The sequence below is a fragment of the Lathyrus oleraceus genome, chromosome 2, assembly GCF_024323335.1.
Source record: "Lathyrus oleraceus cultivar Zhongwan6 chromosome 2, CAAS_Psat_ZW6_1.0, whole genome shotgun sequence".
NCBI classification, from domain to species: domain Eukaryota; kingdom Viridiplantae; phylum Streptophyta; class Magnoliopsida; order Fabales; family Fabaceae; genus Lathyrus; species Lathyrus oleraceus.
The window spans coordinates 274,173,805-274,199,601 of NC_066580.1; positions in this window are offsets into that span (position 1 = coordinate 274,173,805).

The window sequence follows — 25,797 nt, forward strand, 5'->3', positions numbered from 1 at the left end:
ACCCAGATCTCACAGGTAACACAAAACCAAGCCCCACAAACTACACCTGGAGGACAATTCCCTGGGCAACCTCAACTCAACCCTCGAGGGCAAGCTAACGATATCTCATTACGAAGTGGGACCGCTTACGAAGGGCCTCATAACCTAGCAATGAGCGAGTCCAAAGCTTCTAAAGAAAATATACCTACAAACCAAGGAGAAGAACCAGTGGAGCCCGAAAAACAAACCGACCAAGAAGGAGAAGCCAAGGATAAAACTTACAAACCACCACCCCCGTACAAACCACCAATCACATATCTGCAAAAACTTAAACAAACCAAAATCAATAACCAATACCAAAAATTTATAAAAGTAATAGAGAAGCTTCATGTAGAGATTCCTTTCACCGAAGCCATCACCCAAATTCCATCTTACGCCAAATTTCTCAAAGACATCTTAACCAACAAGTGTAGGCTTGACGATCCCAAACCCTTGGAATGCAACTTTATTTCCGAGAATAAACTTGCTAAGAAGGAGAAAGACCCCAAGAGTTTTTCTATACCTTGCATTTTAGGGAGTCATGTGATCGACAAAGCTTTCCTAGACTTAGGCACTAGTGTGAGTTTAATGCCCTTAGCTGTGTGTAACAGGTTAAACTTAGGAGAATTACAACCAACTAAGATGTCCCTCCAATTAGCCGATAGGTCTGTTAAGTATCCTGTAGGCATTTTAGAAGACATCCTAGTTAGGATCGGTCAACTTTATATCCCGACAGAATTTATGGTCATGGATATCAAGGAAGACGACGATATCCATATCCTTTTAGGTAGACCACTTTTATCAACAGTAGGAGCTATAATAGATGTTAAAAGAGGAAAATTAACCTTCGAAGTAGGATATGAAAAGATAGAGTTTATTCTTTTAAAGTTCCTGATGGCACCAATCATAGGAGACGCATGTTATGCGATTGATATCATAGATGAATGCATAAGGGAACTTGATCAAGAAGGACCTATGATCAAACCATTTTCAAACCCAAATGAAAAGGATGACGAGCTAGAGGAAACGGAACCTCACACTAACGAATGTTTGGACCTTACTCCAGACCTTTCACCAAACTCCCAAAAACCAGCTCAAGAACTTAAGGAATTGCCCAAGAACCTAAGATATGAGTTTTTGGATAAAGAAATGAACCACCCAGTAATAGTTATTGCCACCTTAAACCAAGACGAGACAAGCCGACTCTTGAATGTTTTAAGAAGATACCCCTCTGCCTTAGGATACAACATCGCCGATTTAAAAGGTATTAGCCCATCCGTGTGTATGCACATGATCTCGCTAGAGGAGGATTCAAAACCTTCCAGAGAACATCAAAGAAGGATCAACCCTGTAATGAGTGAGGTGGTAAACAAGGAAGTCCTTAAATTGCTAGAAGCTGGTATAATCTATCAAATCTCTGATAGTAAATGGGTAAGTCATGTACATGTGGTACCCAAAAAGGGAGGCATCACAGTCGTGCATAACGAGAAGGGCGAGCATGTGGCTAAACGTATAGGAGGCGGATGGCATATGTGCATAGACTATAGGAAACTCAATAAGGCAACTAGGAAAGACCATTTCCCCCTTTCATTCATAGATCAAATGCCTGAGCGTCTTGCCAGACACTCTTACTTTTGTTATCTGGATGGATATTCTAGATTTTTCCAAATACCCATTGTAAGACCCCAATTTTGTCCCTAAGATCCCTCATGGCATCATAGCATAGCATTGCATAGCCTCAAGGATCATTTAAGCATCTTGGCTTCCTTTCCCTTTGGGTTGGGATTTCCTGTGAGTGGTTTGAGATCACCAGGCATGCTTGCATTATATATCATTGATTTTCTTGTTTTAATCACTAACCAAAAGCACAAAAATATGTCATCTAACATTTTGTTTTGCAGTCTAAGCAAGCACAGGTCAAGCTATTCAAGAGCATCCATTGTACAAGAGTTGAGATATTTTTCTTGAGATGAGGACCACATGATATTATATTGAGCTTATATGAGCTAGGGTCCATCTTGAAGCAGGTTCCCCAAGTGGCAAAGGTTCAAGTTCATCAGGCATTGTCAAGGTCATCTGAGGACCCAATGATCAACTGTGCAGTTAACTGAGGACTTTGAGGTGTGGGAAATAATTTGAAACATCCCATTCATGTTCAAACAAGGCCTATTCATCATGTTAAACATCTATCTTGAAGATTTTGAAGTCAGGGCAAAAGTTTCCAAAAATGGAAAGTGACATGTAATTTCAAGTTTCCAAAAATGGCAAGTTTTTGGTCCATATTCAACTTGACTTTCCAACATCAAAGAAGCTTCAAATGAATTTTTGGTGAACATGAAAGTTGAATATATTTCTCTCCCATTTCCAAAAAATCCTATATCATGTCCATCTGATAATTGGTTGAGAAGTTATGGCCAAATGATTACAAAGTATGCATGGAAGTTCAAAGTGGCATAACTTTTGATCCAAAACTCCAAATTGGTCCACTCTTTTTGCAAAATGCTCCTTGTGACCAAGACTTTCCAAGTGAATCATTGCCTTGCATGAAAGAAGATCGCATGACCACTTGTGCACACATATGCATTTTGGAGGGAAATTCAATAATTCAAAATTGGATGATCATGCAAGCCAATTAACACTTCCATGATGACCATTGGATGATTTGGAGTGATTTCAAGCCCTTGCATAGCACTGTTCACATGCACATGGCCATGCATAACCTCATTTGCATTTTTTGCACTTTGCTTCATATTCCCTTAACCATGATTAATCAAGCCTAATTTGGATTAACATCATCATTAACACACCATATAAATACCAAAACCCTAATTGTTTTTCAAAAAAAGAACAAATTCAGATCTGAAAATTTCCATTCCCTCCAATTTTTCTCTCTCTTTGATTTTCAAATTTCTTCACACAATTCATCAAAATCCTTGCATAATCTTGTTCATCGTGCATCATTGAGTAGAAATCCACCTTTGGTTTGAAGAATACAGTGCAGATTCAAGTTACACAAGTGCAAACTCATGAAGATGGAACTTGAAAATTGAGCTAGATCCAAGCTGTTTCCATTGCTAATTCTTGCATCAAGCTTCAAGGCACGCATAGAGGAGTGGATCTGGAGCTCCATAGCATCTAAGGACACGAATTCGATCACTGCAAGTTCCAAGTAAGTGAAATTCAATTATCATATTTTGCCAATTTCTTGCCATAGACATGTAGATCTTGCTTCACTGATGATGCTGATATAATTAGATTTTGATTTGGTTGAATAATGAGCTAGATATGTTGATTTAAAGTTTGGTTGTTGAAAATATTTCCCTTCGATCCGTTCGATCCATGAAGTTTTAGGCCAAATGAACATGATATTCGTGATCTACGTGGAAAGATCTTTCCAACCATGTATGATACGTCCAATTCTGGAAAAAAAATTGAGTCTCCTCTGCCTGGTTGGTCGGAGAAGACGGTTGAAACCACCGCGCGCCACCGCCTGGTTTGCTGTTAGGGTTTTAGTTCAAAACGCAGCGTTTTGTTGAGCGCGTTTTGAACCTGACGCGCACGAGTTCGAGTCCTGGCCAATGCATTTTTGATTTTACTTGTTTTATCATTTCCTACCTTGCGCGCATCAGTTCGACTCCTTCGCCATGCATTTTCTGGATTCCAATTGAATATTCGCTTGATCCTTGGGAGCGTGTGTTCGATCCTGGCGCATTGCTTGTTTCTGATTTAATTGTTGATATTATCATTTGACCCTGCCTGGCGTGTGTTCGAATCTGGTTGTGTGCATTTGCTGATTTCATTTGAAACTTCTTTTTCCCTCCTATTTTCCATATTATTTCATTATATTTCATTTTATTTTGTTCAACTTCAAAAATCCATAAAAAATAGTAGAATGCTTCAATTTGATCCTAATTTTTTTTCCTGATCTTGTTTTGATCTCTACTTTGTTATAGGATTTATTTCCTTATTTGTTGATTGCTGGATTTTTAATGAGTGATTTTTGTTTGAACCATATGCCAAATTGACATGTTACATTCAATGCTTTGTGAAATGCTCATAGTTAATCCAATTGCTTTGAAATTTGGCATGCTTGATCTTAACATGTGATATAATTTTTGAGCTTTGGTTTGGCATTTTTATCATATGATATCACTGTTTTGGACACATGAAGATATGTTGTGACAATTTGTGTCACATTTTTGGTATTCAATTTGTGCATTTTTGTTTACCTAACATTTGAGCTCTTCTGGATCTAATTTTTTGCATGATGTATATTCATAACATGTTAGTTCACATAAAAAATTTCATGATCATTGGATGCTTTTCTATTTTGATTTGGATTTTCTAATTTGGATGTCCAACTTTGTGCACATTGTTTGCCTTTGCATGACATGAATTGTTTGATGCCTTTACCTTATGAATTGATCTTGGTCCTTTTGAGGACATCTTATGACATGTTTGAACTTGATTTGTGCAAAAGATTGACTTCTGTTTTGGTCATTAGATTTGGTTTTGAACCTAGTCTTTGTACTAGTGTTTTGTACATACTAATTGTGCTTTGTGTTTCAGGTTTGGACATTTAGCATTGATGTTTGGTTTGCTCTCACTTTGTGAGATGAAAATGCTTTTGAGTACTAACTCTTGCTGTTTTGTAGGTTCTAATTGATGCTCATGAGTTCACTTGATTGCTTGAGCATTGTTCATTGAGTTGTAAATATTGGAAAGTTCCACTGTCTGTCTATTGGTTTTCTGAATACAATATTAACTGTTTGGCTTTTGTACAGGTACATTAGTTGCTAGCTTTGCTTTTGCTTAAGCTTCGGAGTGTGGTTGATACACCACTTAGGTAGCCACTCTCTTACTCCATGTAGTCTGGAAGTCCTGTCACCTTTTTGGCAGGCATTTGGCTGAAGTCCTCCTTATGAGGCTCTATTTGTGATTGTTTACATTTATGCTAAAGACCTCTAAATGAGGCATGTTACTTGATAAGTCCTCCTAAGTGAAGAGGCAATTGACAGATAGAAGGGATTAGCAAGCAATCCACTGTTATTCAGTGAGTCGTTCATTATGCTCGCACTACGTGCTGATGCTCTTGAACAAGTACCCAAGATCTTGTTTAGTGTCTGTCAAGTGGAATAGGATCCCACATTCTGGATCCCCACGCTTTCTTTGTCATTGAGCTCACCCAGGCCAGGGTTAAGAGCATGAGGTCTTATCCTCATTTCCATATTTCATCAGCTTCACCCTAACTCTCAATGTTAGTGGTTAAGAGCTCACAGATTACCTGAATACAGTTTGACTTGTTTGTCGAGGTTGATATGACCCCTCTTGACTAAAGCCCACCTTTGATTGAGCCTCTTGTTTGTATATAGTGTGTGATGCATTGTTTGCTTGATTGCTTTGCATGTGTTTGCTTTTGCTCATTTGTTTGTTTTGAGGAGTCGGGAGTAAGTCCATCTATTGGCATTCTGTTTCCTGTTTTGTTTGGAGTCGGGAGTAAGTCCATCTATTGGCATTCTGTTTCCTGTTTTGTTTGTTTGGAGTTAGATATAAGTCCATCTATTGGCATTCTGTTTCCAGTTTTGTTGTTAGGAGTTGGATATAAGACCATTGATTGGCATTCTGTTTCCTCTTTCTGTGGTTCTCTTATGAGACTTGCTTATTGTTTATACCTTGTGTTGCCTTATTCCAAAGGAACTTACTTGGATCATCTCTATGATCTCGAGAAAGGAACTCCTATTGTGGCTTTATCCCTTTTTCCCACCTCTTGCACGCTTAACCTTGATCCTTTTTCATCCTTAACCCAAAACCAAAACTTTTGTGCAAACATTTTGACTTGTTTTCAACATTAGAAACCTAGGCCTTATGCCTTTGATTTTCAAACTTTCTTTTCATAATACTCATTTTGAATTGAATCTTTAAATCAATTTTGACCATTTTGTACATACTTCTAATTGGTTAATGCAACTCACTCAAATGTGTTTCTTTGTGGTTCCAATGTCCACTTCCTAATCAAGTTTTCATAACATTTAGCTGTTAGGTTTGAGTTATCTTTGTGGTAGATATAATACTCACCTATGTCCTTAGTGATGGACAATAAGTCTTCCATGCTTATTATAGGGCATAATCCCTCACTAGCATGTCGAAGCTATCCTCACATGGTGGACTTGTGGTTTTTCAGGTCGAGTTTTCTCCCTTTGATAACAAAAGACCTTAAGGCTTTTGGACCACTCAATCCACTCATTTGTTTTTGAAATCTTTTATCCGAACTACGGGGTTTTGATCCTTATCTTTCATGAGAGGGTACGTAGGCAATGGATTCATCCATCCAAACACAAAAATGTAAATAAACTTGTATATTCTTTTCTCATCTCTTCAATCATGTTTGCACAAAATATTTTCATAAACAATAAATTTTTGCAACAAGCATGAAAAGGGCTCCCTAGGAGTACCTAGGATGCATTGGGTGCCTAACACCTTCCCTTTGCATAACCAACTCCCTTACCCAGATCTCTGACCTTCTTTTACTAGTTTTGTTAGTAAAACTTTATAGGTTTTTGTTCGCTTTCTAACCATTCCTTTGGATAAATAGAAGTGCGGTGGCGACTCGACTTTGTATGATTTACCTTGGATTTAGTTAATATCTCCAATGGTAACGAATACACCGCTACACCCATACACCCCGAGGATCAAGAGAAAACAACCTTCACCTGTCCTTACGGAACGTTTGCTTACAGACAAATGTCGTTTGGACTCTGTAATGCGCCAACTACTTTCCAACGTTGTATGATGTCAATCTTCGCAGATTATCTCGATGGGATTATGGAAGTGTTTATGGATGATTTCTCGGTATGTGGGTTCGACTTTGAGAATTGCCTCATTAATCTTGAGAAAATCCTAGAGAGATGCATAGAAGTTAACCTTATGTTAAACTGGGAGAAGTGTCACTTTATGGTTAAAGAAGGCATAGTGTTAGGACATATAATATCTGAAAGAGGCATTGAGGTCGACAAAGCAAAGATAGAAGTGATAGAAAACCTTAACCCTTCTAAGACAGTTAGAGAAGTCAGTAGTTTTCTTGGACACGCCGGTTTCTACCGACGCTTCATCAAAGATTTCTCTAAAATAACAAAACCCCTGACCGGCCTTCTGATGAAAGACGTTGAATTCACTTTCAATGAAAAATATATCGAAGCCTTTAATCATTTAAAACAAGCACTAATTTCAGCAACCATTTTACAAACTCCGAATTGGACTCAACCCTTTGAAATAATGTGTGACGCTAGTGATTTCGCTATAGGAGCTGTTTTAGGACAAAGAAAAGATAAGAAATTACATGTAATATATTACGCTAGTAGAACCCTAGATACCGCTCAACTAAATTATACAACAACAGAGAAGGAACTCCTAGCTGTAGCTTTTGCAATTGATAAATTTAGGTTTTATCTTGTCGAATCTAAGATTATAGTCTATACAGACCATGCAGCTATCTGTTACCTTCTAAGCAAAAAGGATGCGAAACCTAGGTTACTCAGATGGATCCTTTTGCTACAAGAGTTCGACTTAGATATTCGAGACAAAAAAGGAACAGAAAACGTAGTCGCTAACCATCTTTCCAGACTAGAGCATTTGAAGCCAGACCATTTACCTATAAATGATGATTTCACCTATGACAGATTGATAGTCAATTTAGATATCGTTCCCCTTGAACCTGATAGAGACAACTTTGGGACAGTTTTAGAAATTAGCAGAGTACCATGGTACGCTTATTTTGTGAATTATCTAGCCGCTGATATCATACCACCTGACCTCAATTATCAACAAAAGAAGAAGTTCTTTAAAGATGTAAGACATTTCTATTGGGACGAACCACTCTTTTTCAAAAGAGGAACATATAACATCTTTCGACGTTGCATCCCGGAAGAAGAAGTTAGAAATATCAAGAGCATTGTCACTCTTCACCTTATCGTGGACATTCAAGCACATCCAAGACATACGCTAAGATCCTTCAAGCTAGTCTTTATTGGCCAACACTATGGTGTGATGTCCATACTTATATTGTCCAACGTGACCGGTGCCAGCGCGCTGGAAACATCTCAAGATGCGACAAAATGCCTTTGAAGAACATCCAAGAAGTGGAATTATTTGATGTTTGGGGTATTGATTTCATGGGACCTTTTCCATCTTCGATGGGAAACAAGTATATTTTGGTAGTCGTCGACTATGTGTCCAAATGGATAGAAGCTATAGTCGCACCCACCAACGACACAAGAGTAGTCATCAAGATGTTTAAAAACAATATTTTCCCCAGATTTGAAGTGCCACGACTTGTCATAAGTGATGGTGGATCACATTTTATATCCAGGATATTCAATAAACTCTTAAGAAAGTATGGAGTAAAACATAGAGTAGCAACACCATATCATCCCCAGACCAATGGTCAAGTGGAAGTATCAAACAGAGAGATTAAGCATATCTTGGAAAAAACTGTTTAAATATCCAAAAAAGATTGGTCTGAAAAGCTAACAGAAGCATTGTGGGCTTACGGAACTGCTTACAGAACCCCTATTGGAACTACACCATACCAGTTAGTCTATGGAAAGTCATGCCACTTACCTTTTGAACTTAAGTACAAAGCATATTGGGCCATCAAGACCCTGAATATGGATTACCTAGCATCTAGCGAGAAGCGAATCCTCGATATCCACAAATTGGAGGAACTTCGCCAAAACGCTTACGAGAATGCCATTATATATAAAGAAAGAACCAAAGCATGGCATGACAAAAGGATTGTGAAAAAGGACTTTAATATAGGCGACTCTGTTCTCCTTTTCAATTCCAGATTACGACTTTTTCCAGGTAAGCTGCGTTCGAGATGGACAGGCCCTTTTAAGGTTTCTAAAATCCTAAAATCTGGAGCAGTTGAAATCCGGAACAATTCCTGTAATCAGTTTATGGTAAATGGACAAAGACTGAAGCAATATCAAGGAGGTGACATCCCCACAGAATGCCCTGGCCATACTCTGATCGACCCTCCGGTTCCTACCTCTGATATATAAAGTTCGAATCGTCAAGCTAAAGACGTTAAACAAGCACTGCATGGGAGGCAACCCATGATTTCTTTTCCTTTACTTTACTTTTACTATTTCAATTTATATTTTCATTTGTTTTATATATATATATATATATATATATATATATATATATATATATATATATATATATATATATATATATATATATATATATATATATATATATATATATATATATATATATATATATTTGTTTAGACTAACATTTACAATATTTGCGATTTCAGGTGTCCTATGTTTTTAACCTAACTTTTTAGGATGGAGAATTTCGACACTATGCCAGTGATCTTTCGTGACCTAGTACAGGAGCAACGCTACTCAATGTTTTCCCAACGTCCAATGATGCACACCAGATATCCTGATTCAAGTTGCATGGAAGCATTAAGCATTGAGCCTAGTGTCAGGCATTTGTGCATTCAATTGCAATGGGATAAGTATACTGAAGCGATGCACGTGACTTACAGGAACCTCACTTTTGAGTTCTTGAGCTCGCTGAACTACGAGCCCTATGTTGGTCACGCTAGTGATGGTGGCTACATTAATTTCAGGATGTTTGGGACAAAATACACCTTCAACCACAAGCGTTTTTGTGACTTACTTGGATTTCAGACTACTTATGATGCCTCATCCGAGCTCCCCATGAGCTATTTCCTGAGTAGAGACGTTGAGAAGTTCTGGAGTAACATTACATGTGGAGGTAGCCCTGACCCTTCCACCCAAATCTCTAACAAGATCCATAATCCTGCTTTTAGATATTTTCATATGTTTATTGCCCACACATTTCTGGGGAAGAGTGACACTGATACACATGTAAGTGCTGAAGAGATTTTCTTCATGTATTGTACCACTCAGTCACACCCAGTAGATTGCAGAGCTTTTCTGAACGAGAGTCTCTATCTTAATGCTCGCTCCTCTATGAGCCCTATACATGTTGGAAGCACGGTGACTCATATAGCCTCCTCCCTAGGACTTGATAGAAGGCTTTTTCACCTAACATCTTACTGCAGTTATACTTTGATGGATATTGACTTCTGTCTAGATCGTGGCCTCGTGAGGAGATCTTCTTTTCACCCAAACCAATATAGGCTCTTGATTAAGGGTGAGACTATCCACTACTTTAATTTACCAGACCCTCAGGTAACTTGTGTTTATAATCAGGCCAACTGGGCATATGCCGTAGAAGGCCAAGGCAAGACAGTAGATGAGCAGAGAACCTCACCTGAAGCAGAGCATCATCCAACACCTACCAGAATTAAAGTCCTCACAAATAATCCAAATCTTCAGAGTCCAAGCATGCATTCTGAGCTTGTTAAGTTTTGTATGGAGATAGCCCAGCTCCTCCAGGAGCTCGCTGACGTTGCTTTTCAGGTCGAAGTATCCGATGCCACACATGCCACTGAAGCCGATATACTGAACAATGAGATCGCCGACCTTAGACACCAAATTGCGGAGCTTCGAGGATCCGAAGTTGAGGAGACTCCATTATTCCCTGGACACTGATGATATCACCGACTGAGAGATGCCGTTTTATTTACCTATCACCGGCTGAGGAGACTCCATTATGCATTATTATTATTATGTTTTTATGTCCATTTTATTTTATTTTATTTTACTTTACTATTTTATTTTATTTTATTTTGTTAAGCTTAATCAAAAAAACAGCATACCATAGAAACCTATGTGCCCCCCCCCCCTTCTTGCAAAAATGAAGACAAAAAGTTGTGGCCCAAGAAGCAATGAACAAACCCGACCCAACCAATTCCGAAGCCATGATGGGCGCCATAAGCCTCATGGCGGGCGCCATGAGGTCTGAATATTTAATGGGACAAAATTCCTAATTTCACCATTTTCACATTCTCCAACCTCTCAAAACCCATTTTCTCCTCCTCCCAACTCCACCAAAGTCCACGAAAAATCTCAACTTCCTCATTTTAACTCCAAGCCATTACCATTTCCAAACTTCACTCATCCATTTCTCCACCAAAAACCCACTAAAACTCCATTTTCACTTCCTTTCCATAAACACCCATTTTTCTCTTCACTCACCATCAATGGCCAGAATGGAGTTCAACAACATCATTCTTCGCGGAGAAAAACCCGGAGAGCGTCAAAACAAAATTTTACAAAAATTGCAATCACGGGAAATTCTCGCTACCAGGTATGTAGACGAAGATTGTTTGTATACTTTAGGGACATACCATAGTGTTTTTCATATGCTTTATACTTTAGGATTACATGATATTTTTGCTAATAAAGCACCCACCTATGATAGGCTGACTAGGGAATTTTTGAGTTCCCTAATTTACACGGTTTATCCTGGCACCGCTAGCACGGTTGGTACTGTATGTTTTAGAATGTTTAATATTGAATATGAGTACACTACCGATGCTTTAGCAAGTTTGTTAGGAATGCCTTACGGAGAGGGTGCCATTTATGAGACACCCTTAGATGCTGAATGGGCACTCGAAGCATTTACTTTTTGGAATAGATTATCAAATGTGGTTGTCACTTCCTTTGAAGGAATTTTAGCTTCCAATATTCATAACCCGGTCATCCGTATTTTTTGATATCTTTTGGCATGTACTATTTTCGGTCGGGAGAATTCTAATAAAGTAAATGCTCACGAGTTGCTATTTTTACAGGGTTGCCTCACTAATCGAAGGATCAATCCTGTTCCTTTTATGCTTGCACATATGTCCACCATTCTTAAAAAGGGAGTAACCATTTCTTTTGGTGGTTTAATTACTTCTATTGCTAGAGCGTTAAATATCAACGCTGAGTTAGCCACCTTAGAACCACTCCCTCACCGCACCATTAACTTAAATTTTTTGAAGGATATGAAATTATGCAAGGTGCAGCGAGCAGTTGGTTATAACCTCATGATCCATGGTGTAGCTATACCCAGTGTTGTTTTACCTTGCTCTCAGCATACAGATGTGCGACATGTAAGAAACTAGACGTATGATCTTGATGCTCCACCTTTTACCGGTCCTTTTCCACCTAATGTTCCTATGGACAATGGGAAAGGGACCGATGATGAGTATGACCGGCGCGACCAGTCACCTGCTCATGATATTCCTACCGCATCACCTGCACACACTACACCTTCTTCTTCTGACCATTTTGCAGGTACCTCTCCCGGTTTTTACATCACTGAGGAGATGTGGCGCAAGCACCGAGAGGGGAAAGGCGTGACGCCCTTCTGAATACCATAAACCAACAATTGACAGATAATATGAGTTTTATGGTAGCCTCCTAGCAGCATAGTGAGCAAGCACATCGGACTATCACTGAGTCCTTACTTGCGATCACTAATGAGCAGCATCGCCAGCGACAGGCTGTCGCATATCGAAAAATACGATTCCTCGCGATGATCGCGGAAAAATTATGTTGTTCGAACAGAGTCGCCACCGAACTTTATTTATCCCAATAAAGAGATAAGAAAATATCGATAAAACCTTTAGGAAATAGAATAATGGTCGTCGCAACCATATTCGGGTTCGGGAGTGGATTACGTAAGGGGAAGGTATTAGCACCCCTTACGTCCGTTGTACTCAACGGGAACCTTTTAGTTCTAATTTGTATTTCGTGTGTTAATTTATGTTTGTTTGTTATCTTTGGGTTATAAGATATTGAGAATAGAAATGGATGGGAACCTCAGAAAAGGAAAGGGTTTTTTTTATTAGTGTGCTCGCGAAGATACAACAATCTCTTGCCTACGTATCCTTATGGTGCAATAAGGAAGTCAGAGCATTCGTAGTTCGGGGAACTACGGTTGGTTGGTGTTTTTTAATGAACAACTGTTTAGGTAGCATCCTAAAGGCTAAACGTTGGCTTGTCTACTCTCGGCGGAGGCTTAAACACTAGTTTGTTGTGCGCATTAGAAAGGATTAAACAGTGTTCTTTCTGAAAAGAGTTTTGATCACACGAGGGTGACAAGTTGGATTAATATGTTGGATGTTTTGTTTGACTGGTTTCGATCGCACCAGGGCGAGAAAGGATAAACTTGATAGGTTAAGATATTTTTGGTTGGATGACGATTACTCGGATAGTCGAGTAAGACAACCCATATCCTAACAGTCGGGAAAGGGAATAGAAGACTCTAGACCACTTTCTTTTTCATCCTTAATTATAGAAAGGATTTGATAATAATTAAGGTGTTTTGAGTGGATGACGAATACTCGGATAATCGAGTAAGACAACTCGTATCCTAATAATCGGGAAAGGGAATAGAAGACTCTAGACCGCTCTCTTTTTCACCTGAGTGATTATGAAAATTAGTTTGCGTATGGTTGACGTATTTTAGAATGAACGACAAGTACTTGAATGACTGAGTAAGACAACAAATATCCAAGCATTTGAGAAGAGGAATTGAAAACTCAAGACCATCTCCTTTTTCGTATAGTTTATTGTGAAAATGATTTAATTAATTTATTAATTTACGGAAAATGACAATTGCTCGACCGACCGAGTAAGAGAACTCGTATTCAAGCAATTGAGGAGAAAAGTTGAAAACTCAAAGTCATCTCCCTTTTCATTTCTTATTATGAAAATAATTTGATTTAGTCGGGTTTGGAAGTTTGTAGAAGAACGACAATTATTTGACTAACCAAGTAAGAGAACTTGTATTCAAATAATCGAGGAGAAAAATTGAAGACTCAAAGTCATCTCCCTTTTCGTTTCTTATTATAAAAGAATTTGATTTATTTGTTCTTAAGTGGGTGGAAGTGACGACTATTTGACTAACCGAATGAGAGAACCCGTATTCAAATAATCGAGGAGAGGAATTGAAAACTCAAAGCCATCCTCTTTTCATTTCCAAATGAAATGTTGTTTGATTGTGATTGGATACGTTCTTTTAATTTTTAATGAAAATACTCGACATCGGATCGAGGTTTTAATTTTGTGTTTATGAATGAAATGAATTTTAATTTAGCGTATTGTTCTTCTACTCGATTAATTAATAACCGAATAGGTCTCATTGTAAGAAAGCCCAAGAGTAAGCTATGTGGGGTTGATGGCGATGCTTAAAAGCGATCGAGTTATAAAGGTGTTTTGAAAATGGGCTCGACTTTGAATCAAGAAGTATGTGATTTTTAGTGGTTTGGAATTGATGAAATTGAAATGGTTTTGGAAATGATTATGAAACAATAGTGGAAAATGATGATGAAATAAGTCGGTCAATTTTTAATTAACAAAATTAATTGATTAAAGCTTGATTAAAATGATTAATTAAAGTTAATTAAGATTAATTATCAAAATTATTTAATTGAATCAAATAACCAAGTTAATTAAAATTAATTAATCATAATTAACTAATTAAACAAAATTTAATTAATTAATTAATTATGATTAAAAGAGAAAGAAGTAGGTGACGATGTCGATTTAAAAAGGTTGAATTGAATTGGTGGTAATGTGCTCAAACCGGTTTGTGCGAAATGACAACATTATCAATGTCATCCGCAAAGTCATAACGCGGTGAAATACTCTATTAATTTTTGAAATGTTGGCGGCATAACGACATATACAAGTCGAACCCACGAAACATAAATTCGATCAAGCAACACAAACATAAGTGACCAAATAGTAGAAATCACACATATTCTTTCGATTTATTTACAAAGTTAATATAGCATATAAGAGTTATTATTAGTGAAACTAGAGTGCATAAAGTGAGTAAAAAAAAATAGGCCTATCTTTCATCAAATCAAAAGGCCCAGAAGTCTAAATTTTAAAGCTAAAAAAAAGATTAATCAATAATGTTTCTAAATAAATATTATAGCAAACCATAAATGAGGTTGACTTTTTCACCATTCATTTACACTTCTTGGCAGAATACCATACCAATAACAAATCAAACAAGAATATTTTATTTTAGCTTATTGTTACTACTTACAGTAGTGTAAATCCAAATGTCTCCAATATCATTAATGCAACCAATAATCAAGGTAGGCTATACTATAAAATGAAAATGTCATTTTACAGAAGAAGTGTAGGTGCAGTAAACATTTTGATATCACAACACATAGCCGGAACATAAGCTAGCGTATTTAATCACAATCAAAGCTAAATTAATTTATTTCACTACTATTGGTAAGCAAACACACAAAACAAAACTAGTAATAATAATAATAATAAAAGAACATGGCAAGGCTATTTTAAAGGATGGGTATCAAAAGTAAATGGAAGAAAATCACATCCACTTAAAAGAACAATGCACACTCTAATGACTATCAAACAAAACAAAGTACCACAACATTAGAAGTCAATCCTTGAGCCTCATGATCACAGCAACATCACAAATCCATACGATGCATCAAAAGATAAGAGGTGGCAATGGGCTTAAAGAAAAACTAACAAAACAAAACAAAAAAAACAAATATTGCTAGCCTTATTTTAATAACAGTAATGATAATAAAAGCAAAAGAAAATTAACACTAAGATAAAATGGGATTACCATACACGTGTTCATCTCTTCTTCAACAAATCACTCCTCTAAAATTTTTCAAACAAAGGCATCAATGCACGACGGTAAGCAGAGGTGTGGCAAGAGCGGAAGCCGACGATGTTAACTCCAATATCCTCATGGTGGTGCGAAATCATGAAAGAAGTGGTTCTCCGGTGACGGCCGAATAGATCCGGTGATGGTGGAAATGGTGAGATGTTTGGAAGAGCGGTGGTGTTTGTGGATGTGTGACCGGTGATGGGTGGTTATGATAATAGTGAGTGGAGTTGTTGTAGGGTGGAGACTATGAACAGGAGAAAAGAAAAATGAAATTCCTTTTCCAATTGGATTCCCCTTTTCTCTGTTGGCTGATGCATCCTCTTTAACTTAACCTCTTTTTTTTATTGGTGTCCTCCCCCACTCATGAGAGAGAGAGAGAGTATTGAGGAGGGTATCCGCTTCTTTGTTTTATTTTTCTTTCTTTTATTTTGTACCGTTGGAGAGGAGTGTGGAGTGAGAGGACCACTTGCCAGCCATGTACCAGTCACAAGAAGATAAGATTGCCACGTGGCACCTAGCAATTGGATTGAAAGAGATATTTTTTTAATATTTTTTGATTTTCTATTTAACTATTTATTTAAATTTCTATTTTATGATTGGATATTAGAAATGAGTATGGATTGCTAACATGGGCCTTTGATTAATTTGAATCAACGATTCAGATTGAATCAAAGAAGCACACAAAGAAACACATCTTTTTAAATAAATTAAAATGCCTATAATGTTGTTTTTATATGATTTAATCGTTTTAAAATAATTTAAATCAATTGAATTAAATAAAATTCATAACTTTTTAAATAATCATGATAAAATTAAAATAATAACATGGAAAATTTTATTTATTCAATCTGACTATTTTGACGAAAGAACAAAATTAAAACGACTAAAAATGAATAAAAGTCGAGCAAAAAAATTTGCTCGAAAAATTAAATCGGATGCATGAAAATGATCAATGCAAAATATACTTATTGAAAAAATACAGCATTTCTTCAAATTCTGAAATAAGTTTGCACCGGTTAAAAGGCTCAGGCGGGTCAAAACGCAACTGAAACAGCTGCTGAAAAATACAACGAGCACACCAGGTTAAACTACATGAACTGTAGATTAATAATACTGGTGTCTGTAATTTTAATTCTGAAACTTTTTACCCGCTGATTTTACATGTTCTTGAGAAATGATTTAACCAATTTGTCTGTATTTTCAATAAATTTATTCTGAATGATATTTTAGGTTTTATTCATGACGAAATGCATGTCGTGCTGTGCGTATGATGCAAATTAAAAATGAAATCAGATTTACGAAAATTTAAATATGGCCGAACAAAATTGGGGTATGACAGCTGCCCCTATTTAATTAACTTAAACTAGAAGGTAAGAATGACAACAGTCTTCATACATTCGTAGTGGAAGGTAATTAAATACGAAAAGAACCAAATTTTGTCCTTTGAAATGCAAGGAAGAAATGCAAAAAAGAAAATACAGTAAGAAAAATTATCAAAAAGGTAAAATGAAAGAGTCGAGACTCTCTTGGGAATCGTCAGAACAGTATCTTGGACGTCACAATCGAGATATGTTAGCAATGGAATGACATCCCTAGCTAAAACTCAAGATTTTTCAAGATGCTAGAGCAGTATAAAGAAAATCTGGCATGAGACTCTTCATATCGATGAAGCAGCATCTCAACAGTAAAAGTGAGATTCTCTGTATCAAGTCAAAACAACATCTCATATGATAGAATTAAAATATTCCAGCAAGGGAAAAATAATTTAATTGAATCTAAGACTCTCCGAGGATATTAGAGCAGTATCTCTAAAAAAAACTGAAATGAGACTCTTCATATTGATGAAGCAGTATCTCAAACAGTAAAAGTGAGATTCTCTGTATCAGGTCGAAACAACATCTTATATGATAGAATTAAGATGTTCCAGCAAGGGAAAAATACCTTAATTGAATATAAGACTCTCCGAGGATATTAGAGCAGTATCTCAAAAAAAATCTGAAATGAGACTCTTCATATTGATGAAGCAGCATCTCAAACAGTAAAAGTGAGATTCTCTATATCGAGTCGAAACAGCATCTTATATGATAGAATTAAGATATTCCGAACAAGGGAATGATACCTTAATTGAATATAAGACTCTTCGAGGATACTTAGAGCAGTATCTCAAACAGAGAAATGAGATTCTTCAGATAAATGAAGCAGTATCTCGAATATTCGTCTGTTGGGGGAATTTTTAAGAAAAGACTTCTTTTGAGGGAGATTTACTAGAAATGCTCTGCAAGGGAAAAGCTCATAAGAGACTTTTTAGGGTAACCTCTGCTTGGGGAGCAATGATTGTAAAGAAAAATGCTGGAAATATCATTTTTAATCATAAAGTTGAACAATGATTTGCTGAGAAATAATTCTACGAGCACGTGCAGGGAAATAACTTTATTTGGAAATGAGAAATGTCCGAGACATATGCGAATGACCTTGGGTCCTGTTATTTTATATTTGATTTTTGTATGATGTTCCATTTTAGGTGGGACTTCCATGCATGGGATGATGCATGGGATGTACGCAAGTATGCAAGTTTGCTTGGGATATTTGGCTGTGCATGTAGAAATGCGAGTGATTTTTATTTTGCTGAAATTCCCATTTTGTGGGAGTGTTATGCATGAGTATGCTGATGATTGGTATGACTGTGTTTTTCTTAATTTTCTTGTTTGGCAGGAAAATCATGTATGGATGATTCGTGTGATGCATGTGGGAATGCAACTGGGTAATTGGATATTTTTGTGGGGTTTAAGATTATTCTTGACTGCCAATGAGGTTGGACTTTATATGGGAACTGCTAGATGAGGACAGAACTTGAAGGATATGTTACCAGACGCGAACTGGGGAAAATAATTAAAATGTCAGACGGGACTGAATTTGTTTTTGTTTGTCAGACAGGAACTGATTTTTAAAGTAGGCTACCAGACGAGAACTGGTGAAAATAATTGACTACCAGACGAGAACTGGTATCGAAATAGGTGACCTACCAGACGAGAACTGGTATTAAGAGATAATTTACCAGACGAGAACTGGTATTTGGCAAATGATTTGTCGTCCAAGAACTGATTTTTGATATAGTTTACCAGACGAGAACTGGACTTTGGAAATAAATCGCCAGACGAGAACTGGACTTTGGAAATAAATTTCCAGACGGGAACTGGGCTTTGAAATGAATTGCCAGACGGAAACTGGGTTTTGAAATAAATTTCCAGATGGGAACTGGGCTTTTGAAAAAGGTCGCTAGACGGGAACTGGGCTTTGAAATGAATTTCCAGACGGGAACTGGACTTTGAAATAATTTTCCAGGCGAGAACTGGACTTTGTAATAAATTGCCAGACGGGAACTGGGTTTTGAAATAAATTGCCAGACGGGAACTGGGCTTTTGAAAAAGGTTGCCAGACGGGAACTGGGCTTTTAAATGAATTGCCAGACGGGAACTGGGTTTTGAAATAAATTGCCAGACGGGAACTGGGCTTTTGAAAAAGGTCGCCAGATGGGAACTGGGCTTTGAAATAAATTCCCAGACGGGAACTGGACTTTGAAATAATTTTCCAGGCGAGAACTGGACTTTGTAATAAATTTCCAGACGGGAACTGGGTTTTGAAATAAATTGCCAGACGGGAACTGGGCTTTGAAATAAATTGCCAGACGGGAATTGGACTTTGAAATAATTTTCCAGGCGAGAACTGGACTTTGTAATAAATTGCCAGACGGGAACTGGGTTTTGAAATAAATTGCCAAACGGGAACTGGGCTTTTGAAAAAGGTTGCCAGACGGGAACTGGGCTTTGAAATAAGTTGCCAAACGAGAATTGGACTTTGAATTGCCAAGCGATGTTGGGCTTTGGTGTCAGATTTTGTGTTTCAAGGCTTTTTGATGTCAGATTCATGTTATGGGGTTAGACCCGATGAATTTTATGATATGCATGGTTTTATCTTAGAGCAAAGTGACATGACTAGTGCATGAGGATGCTTTATGCAATGATTTGAAGGTTTTCAAAATGCCCCTGCGTGAGTATTGGAAGAGAAGGTTCTTTGCAGAAAGGCTTCTGTCTGCCAGATGGCTGTTTTATGGGGGATGATAGCATGATTCCCCGACACTCATCTCGAACTCTGCATTTGCTGACTTGCGAAAAAGCTTTTGCTTGAACTGCTTAAAACATGGAGAGGACTCGCTCCTGCATGGCTCATCTTGCCCCAATGTGATGGGTCTATGCAAAATGTTTACCTTGAAAGGATTTTGAAAGCAATTGTACCATAATTTGGAGATGGATTGCCCCAGAATTTTGATCCATGAAAGGATTTATCCTTGGTTAACCGACTCTTGGAGTGGTTGACTTTCTATGCTTTTAAGGTAGCTTGCCCCGGTATGAGCGTTGAAGTGACTTAACTCACCCTAACTGAACATTGAAGGGGTCTGCCCCTGGCCACCAGAACCTCTAGGTGATCTGCCCCTAGTTAATAGAGTCCTGAGATGATTTGCTCTGGATCAACTGATTCTTGAAATGATTTGCATATTTATTAACAGATGTTGGAGACTGTTTAAGACTGACTAATTCTTGGAGTAATCTTCCTATGACCAACTGATGTTTAGGTGGCATGCCTCCGATTCATAGGTTGTGAGGTAGTCTTGATTTCGGGTTAGCACCAACGAATGTCCAAGTTCCTTTGATTGTTCCTTATTATTGGAATTTCCCTGACGTCAAGTACTGACTTGCAGTTAAAATTGTTTGCTCAGAAATGGTAATTTTAATGCGATACTCATGCAAGTTTTGAAAAGAATTTATTTGAATGACGTGATAATGTGTGACGAGTGGACCATGAGTCCAAATGTAATGCTGATTTAGCAATTTAAAGTGTGAAAGACACAGCGAGAATAATGACATTGATGTTGAATATTAGCAAATCTTTAGGAGTCAATTTACGCAACCTTGTTGTAGTATGCTTTCAGAATAAACCCTGCTTCAATTAGGTCTTTTAAGGGTTGTAACATGGCCTGGTTCACGGTTATCGAAACAAAGCATATGAGGCTCAAAATTGTCTATGTACCCACCATTCTTCTTGATAAACTCCAGTCCTACGCTCAGTTAATTCACCATACACATTCAACTTTTAAGAGAGTTTGCATGTGTAAGATCTCTTGAAATGACATACACTTTATTTTGATCTTCATGGATATTGGTGACCCTTTGATTCTTGATATGGTGGTCACTAAATCTTGTTTTTATTTTGTTGAGGGTTTTCGTGACCTCCTTTGATTCTTGTTTTGATCCCTAACTTTTGCATGGACCGCTTTTTGAAGCTTTAGTCCATCGGGATTGCCCCGGTTTTTGCCTAAGTCTCCTTTGGGTGTTCGACTTAGCGGGCTTTTATTTTTATTTTTTAGAATTGTGACTGCCAAGTCATTGGTCATTTGAAGAACAATCCAACATAACCTTTGGATTTTGCATGGTTCCTTCTATGCTTCGAGATGTGTGCAAATAATATCATGTGGTTGATCTACAGACGGGATGCTTCGTCTTGTAATTTGAATGTGTAGTCAGATTAACTGAAAACTACCCTGCCCCGGGTTTAATGTAAGGTTTTTTTTAGATCCGAAAGAAACTCCTACTTCTAGGCTCGAAGTGGTTGACTAGGGATTAACTCCTTATCTCTCCCGTGTTTGGGGATTTGAAACAATGCTTATACATCATCAGTAGGATTTTATCCGAAAGCATACAGTCAGCAATTATGGGTATTTTGTTTTCGTCATCCTCCCTCAAATCTTTGCTAAAACAAAAGTTATGGTAAAGAAAAGTGAATGAGAGAAACACTGATGTATTTTTTTATATATAAGAGAAGAAAAATGAGCGAATGTGAGATAATTAATTCAAAACATGCATCATTACTTCATCAATATTACCATTAAAAACAACAATGTTTAAACACAAGCAGCTTTTAACAACAAAGAAACTACAAATGCAAAAATAGAAACAAATCAGTCCAACGATTGCCAGTGTTGAGGATGTCTTCCTGTCTGAACTACTGGCATTAGAAGATACTCTATGAAATCTTTGAACTCATTCTGACAAGAGATTAACGTGCACCAACAGGCTTCCTTCTGAAAAGGATATGTATCTTTTGTCGATCAATTGTTGCACTTTAGCCTTGAAAGCATTGTAGTTTTCAATTGAATGCCCTATTGTTCCGGCATAATATCCACATTGCACATCAGGATCATATCCAGGTGGGTATGGTTCTGACAATGGCCTGAGAGACTTGGGCTCCACTAGTGAGCTTTGAATCAGACATGGCAGAAGTTGACTGTATGACATAGGGATTGGATCGAGAGGAGCATTCCTTCTTTCCAGATTGTTTCGAGGCCTATGCTGGTTCAGATGCTGATTCTGATATCCTTGACCACGAGATCTTTAATTTGTATGAGGAACAATCCATGGTTGCTTGAATGGTGCTCTAGGCCTTGCCGGTTGCCTATAAGGATAACATGGTGTTGGAAATGGTGATTGTTGAGAAGGTGAAGAACCATAAGGTCTGGCTGGTGCATCGTGAGAATACCCAACATCTGCCATGACTGCATTTATTTCATTATCCTCTTCCTTTTGGGAATCGCTGAGGGATTCTGTCTCGCTAGCTTGGTTGCTCGAGGCACCTTGGATTCTTACACTTTTTAGGGCACTCTCGACGCGTTCTCCAATTGTCACTAAGTGAGCGAAGTCTGATGCTGCGCCGCTAATCATCCTTTCGAAGTATGGACTTTGCAGGGTGTCCCTGAATAATTCCATCAATTCTTTGTCTAAGAGTGGTGGCTCAACGCAAGCTACTAACTCTCTCCATCTTTGGGCATACCCTCTGAAGGATTCACTGTCTTCTTGAGATAAGGCTCTTAGCTTCATGCAATCGGGAACTATGTCCATATTATATTTGTATTGCTTCAAGAATGCGTTAGCCAGGTCCAACCATGATTGAATACGACTCCTTTCTAACTTCATGTACCAACTCAATGATACCCCAGTCAAACTATCCTGAAAACAGTGAATCATTAGCCTATCATCATGGGCATGAGAAGTCATTTTTCGGCAAAACATCACCAAATGGTGCTTCGGACAGCTATCCCCTTTGTACTTCTCAAATTCTGGTGCTTTGAATTTTGCGGGTATAACCAGGCCAGGTACCAAACACATGTCTAAAACATTCAGTTCAAGAGTATCTTATCCTTCTATGTCCTTGAGTCTTTTCTCTAGCACGCAACATCTTTAAGCAATCTCATCATCTTGTGGTTGTTCAGTATTAACCACTAGGCTTGTTCCGTGGGAATCTGGCACGGAGAATGCAAAACTGTGATACTCAACAGCATCATCACGTGAGGGATCTTGAACAACATGACGTTCTTGTACAATATAGTTATTAATTGGGGTTCGCACAAGCTAAGGTTGGGTAGGACCATTTACTGGAGCTGGAATAACATTCTCTACGACTGCAGTCTGCTGAATGTTGTCCTTCCTCTTTTCTAAAGTTATCATAGCCTCCACAAGTTGGTCTATCTGGTTTTTCATCGAGTCAACATCTCCTCTTAACCCAATATGACTTTGCTCCAACGGGTCCATGATCTTTCAAGAGCTACTTCAAGTCTGATATGAGTATCGGGAAATCAATTGCAGGCTATGGACGAAGGGTGGATGAGTTTTTTTGTATATATTTTGTATGAAAGGTGATATGCAATGCATGACGATTGTAGATGCAATGATATGTGTATGAGTTGTAGTGACATGTTCAGGGTCACAGGTTCAAAGTGTTTTCAGATAGATCAGAATAACGGGTAAATGACAGGTATCTCTGATTAATGGAACCCCAAGGGTAGGCTCTACAGTTGGTAGGTTCCTAGAGTCATGGATATTTCTTAAGGACGTCACTGCCGTGACGAAGACTCGTGGGATAATAGTATCCTTAAGAAGATCTCGTCCAGGTGAGGTCTTTGTATTATCCCAACAAGGAAAACTCCATGAGGATTCTACTACACAACTCTCGAGTTCAAGGTTCTAACAAGATTCTCAGAGTCATAGATCGAGGTTGGAAATATTACTGTAAGATAGTAATACGTCCAAGGGATCTCATCTGATTGGGGCTTTTGTATTAACCTAATAAGTCCGGGACTTTTCAGGTAAATACTACATAACCACCAGATATAATGGGTTAAAAGGTCCCTAGAGTCATTGATCCAACTTGAAAATACTATCGTCGTGACGAAGACTCGTCGGACAATAATATCTCAAGAGAATCTCCTCTAGGCGGGGTCTTCGTTTCTTCCCAACAAGGAAGACTCCTTGCGGGCGCCCACTACGCAACCACCGACTCAATCTTATGGTTTTTCTCAAACTCGGGTGGAGAGCCTATCTCACAAAGTATCACCAACCCGAGGCCCCCAAATAAGACATAGTCAATAAATCACAATACAATAATTATGACAGAATAATAATAACAGAATAAAAATAACAAACAAACAAACAAGATTAACACACAATACAGAAACTGAACTAAATTAGGCTTCACTCTCTTTTGCTTGGAGCACGTCCCCAGCAGAGTCGCCATCTGTCGCATCTCGAAAAATACGACTCCTCGCGATGATCGCGGAAAAATTATGTTGTTCGAACAGAGTCGCCACCGAACTTTATTTATCCCAATAAAAGGATAGGAAAATATCGATAAAACCTTTAGGAAATAGAATAATGGTCGTCGCAACCATATTCGGGTTCGGGAGTGGATTACATAAGGGGAAGGTATTAGCACCCCTTACATCCATTGTACTCAACGGGAACCTTTTAGTTCTAATTTGTATTTCGTGTGTTAATTTATGTTTGTTTGTTATCTTTGGGTTATAAGATATTAAGAATAGAAATGGATGGGAACCTCAGAAAAGGAAAGGGGGTTTTTTATTAGTGTGCTCGCGAAGATACAACAATCTCCTGCCTACGTATCCTTATGGTACAATAAGGAAGTCAGAGCATTCGTAGTTCGGGGAACTACGGTTGGTTGATGTTTTTTAATGAACAACTGTTTAGGTAGCATCCTAAAGGCTAAACATTGGCTTGTCTACTCTCGGCGGAGGCTTAAACACTAGTTTGTTGTGCGCATTAGAAAGGATTAAACAGTGTTCTTTCTGAAAAGAGTTTTGATCACACGAGGGTGACAAGTTGGATATATATGTTGGATGTTTTGTTTGACTGGTTTCGATCGCACGAGGGCGAGAAAGGATAAACTTGATAGGTTAAGATATTTTTGGTTGGATGACGATTACTCGGATAGTCGAGTAAGACAACCCGTATCCTAACAGTCGGGAAAGGGAATAGAAGACTCTAGACCACTTTCTTTTTCATCCTTAATTATAGAAAGGATTTGATAATAATTAAGGTGTTTTGAGTGGATGACGAATACTCGGATAATCGAGTAAGACAACTTGTATCCTAATAATCGGGAAAGGGAATAGAAGACTCTAGACCGCTCTCTTTTTCACCTGAGTGATTATGAAAATTAGTTTGCGTATGGTTGACGTATTTTAGAATGAACGACAATTACTTGAATGACTGAGTAAGACAACTCATATCCAAGCATTTGAGAAGAGGAATTGAAAACTCAAGACCATCTCCTTTTTCGTATAGTTTATTGTGAAAATGATTTAATTAATTTATTAATTTACGGAAAATGACAATTGCTCGACCGATTGAGTAAGAGAACTCGTATTCAAGCAATTGAGGAGAAAAGTTGAAAACTCAAAGTCATCTCCCTTTTCATTTCTTATTATGAAAATAATTTGATTTAGTCGGGTTTGGAAGTTTGTAGAAGAACGACAATTATTTGACTAACCAAGTAAGAGAACTTGTATTCAAATAATCGAGGAGAAAAATTGAAGACTCAAAGTCATCTCCCTTTTCGTTTCTTATTATAAAAGAATTTGATTTATTTGTTCTTAAGTGGGTGGAAGTGACGACTATTTGACTAACCGAATGAGAGAACTCGTATTCAAATAATCGAGGAGAGGAATTGAAAACTCAAAGCCATCCCCTTTTTCATTTCCAAATGAAATGTTGTTTGATTGTGATTGGATACGTTCTTTTAATTTTTAATGAAAATACTCGACATCGGATCGAG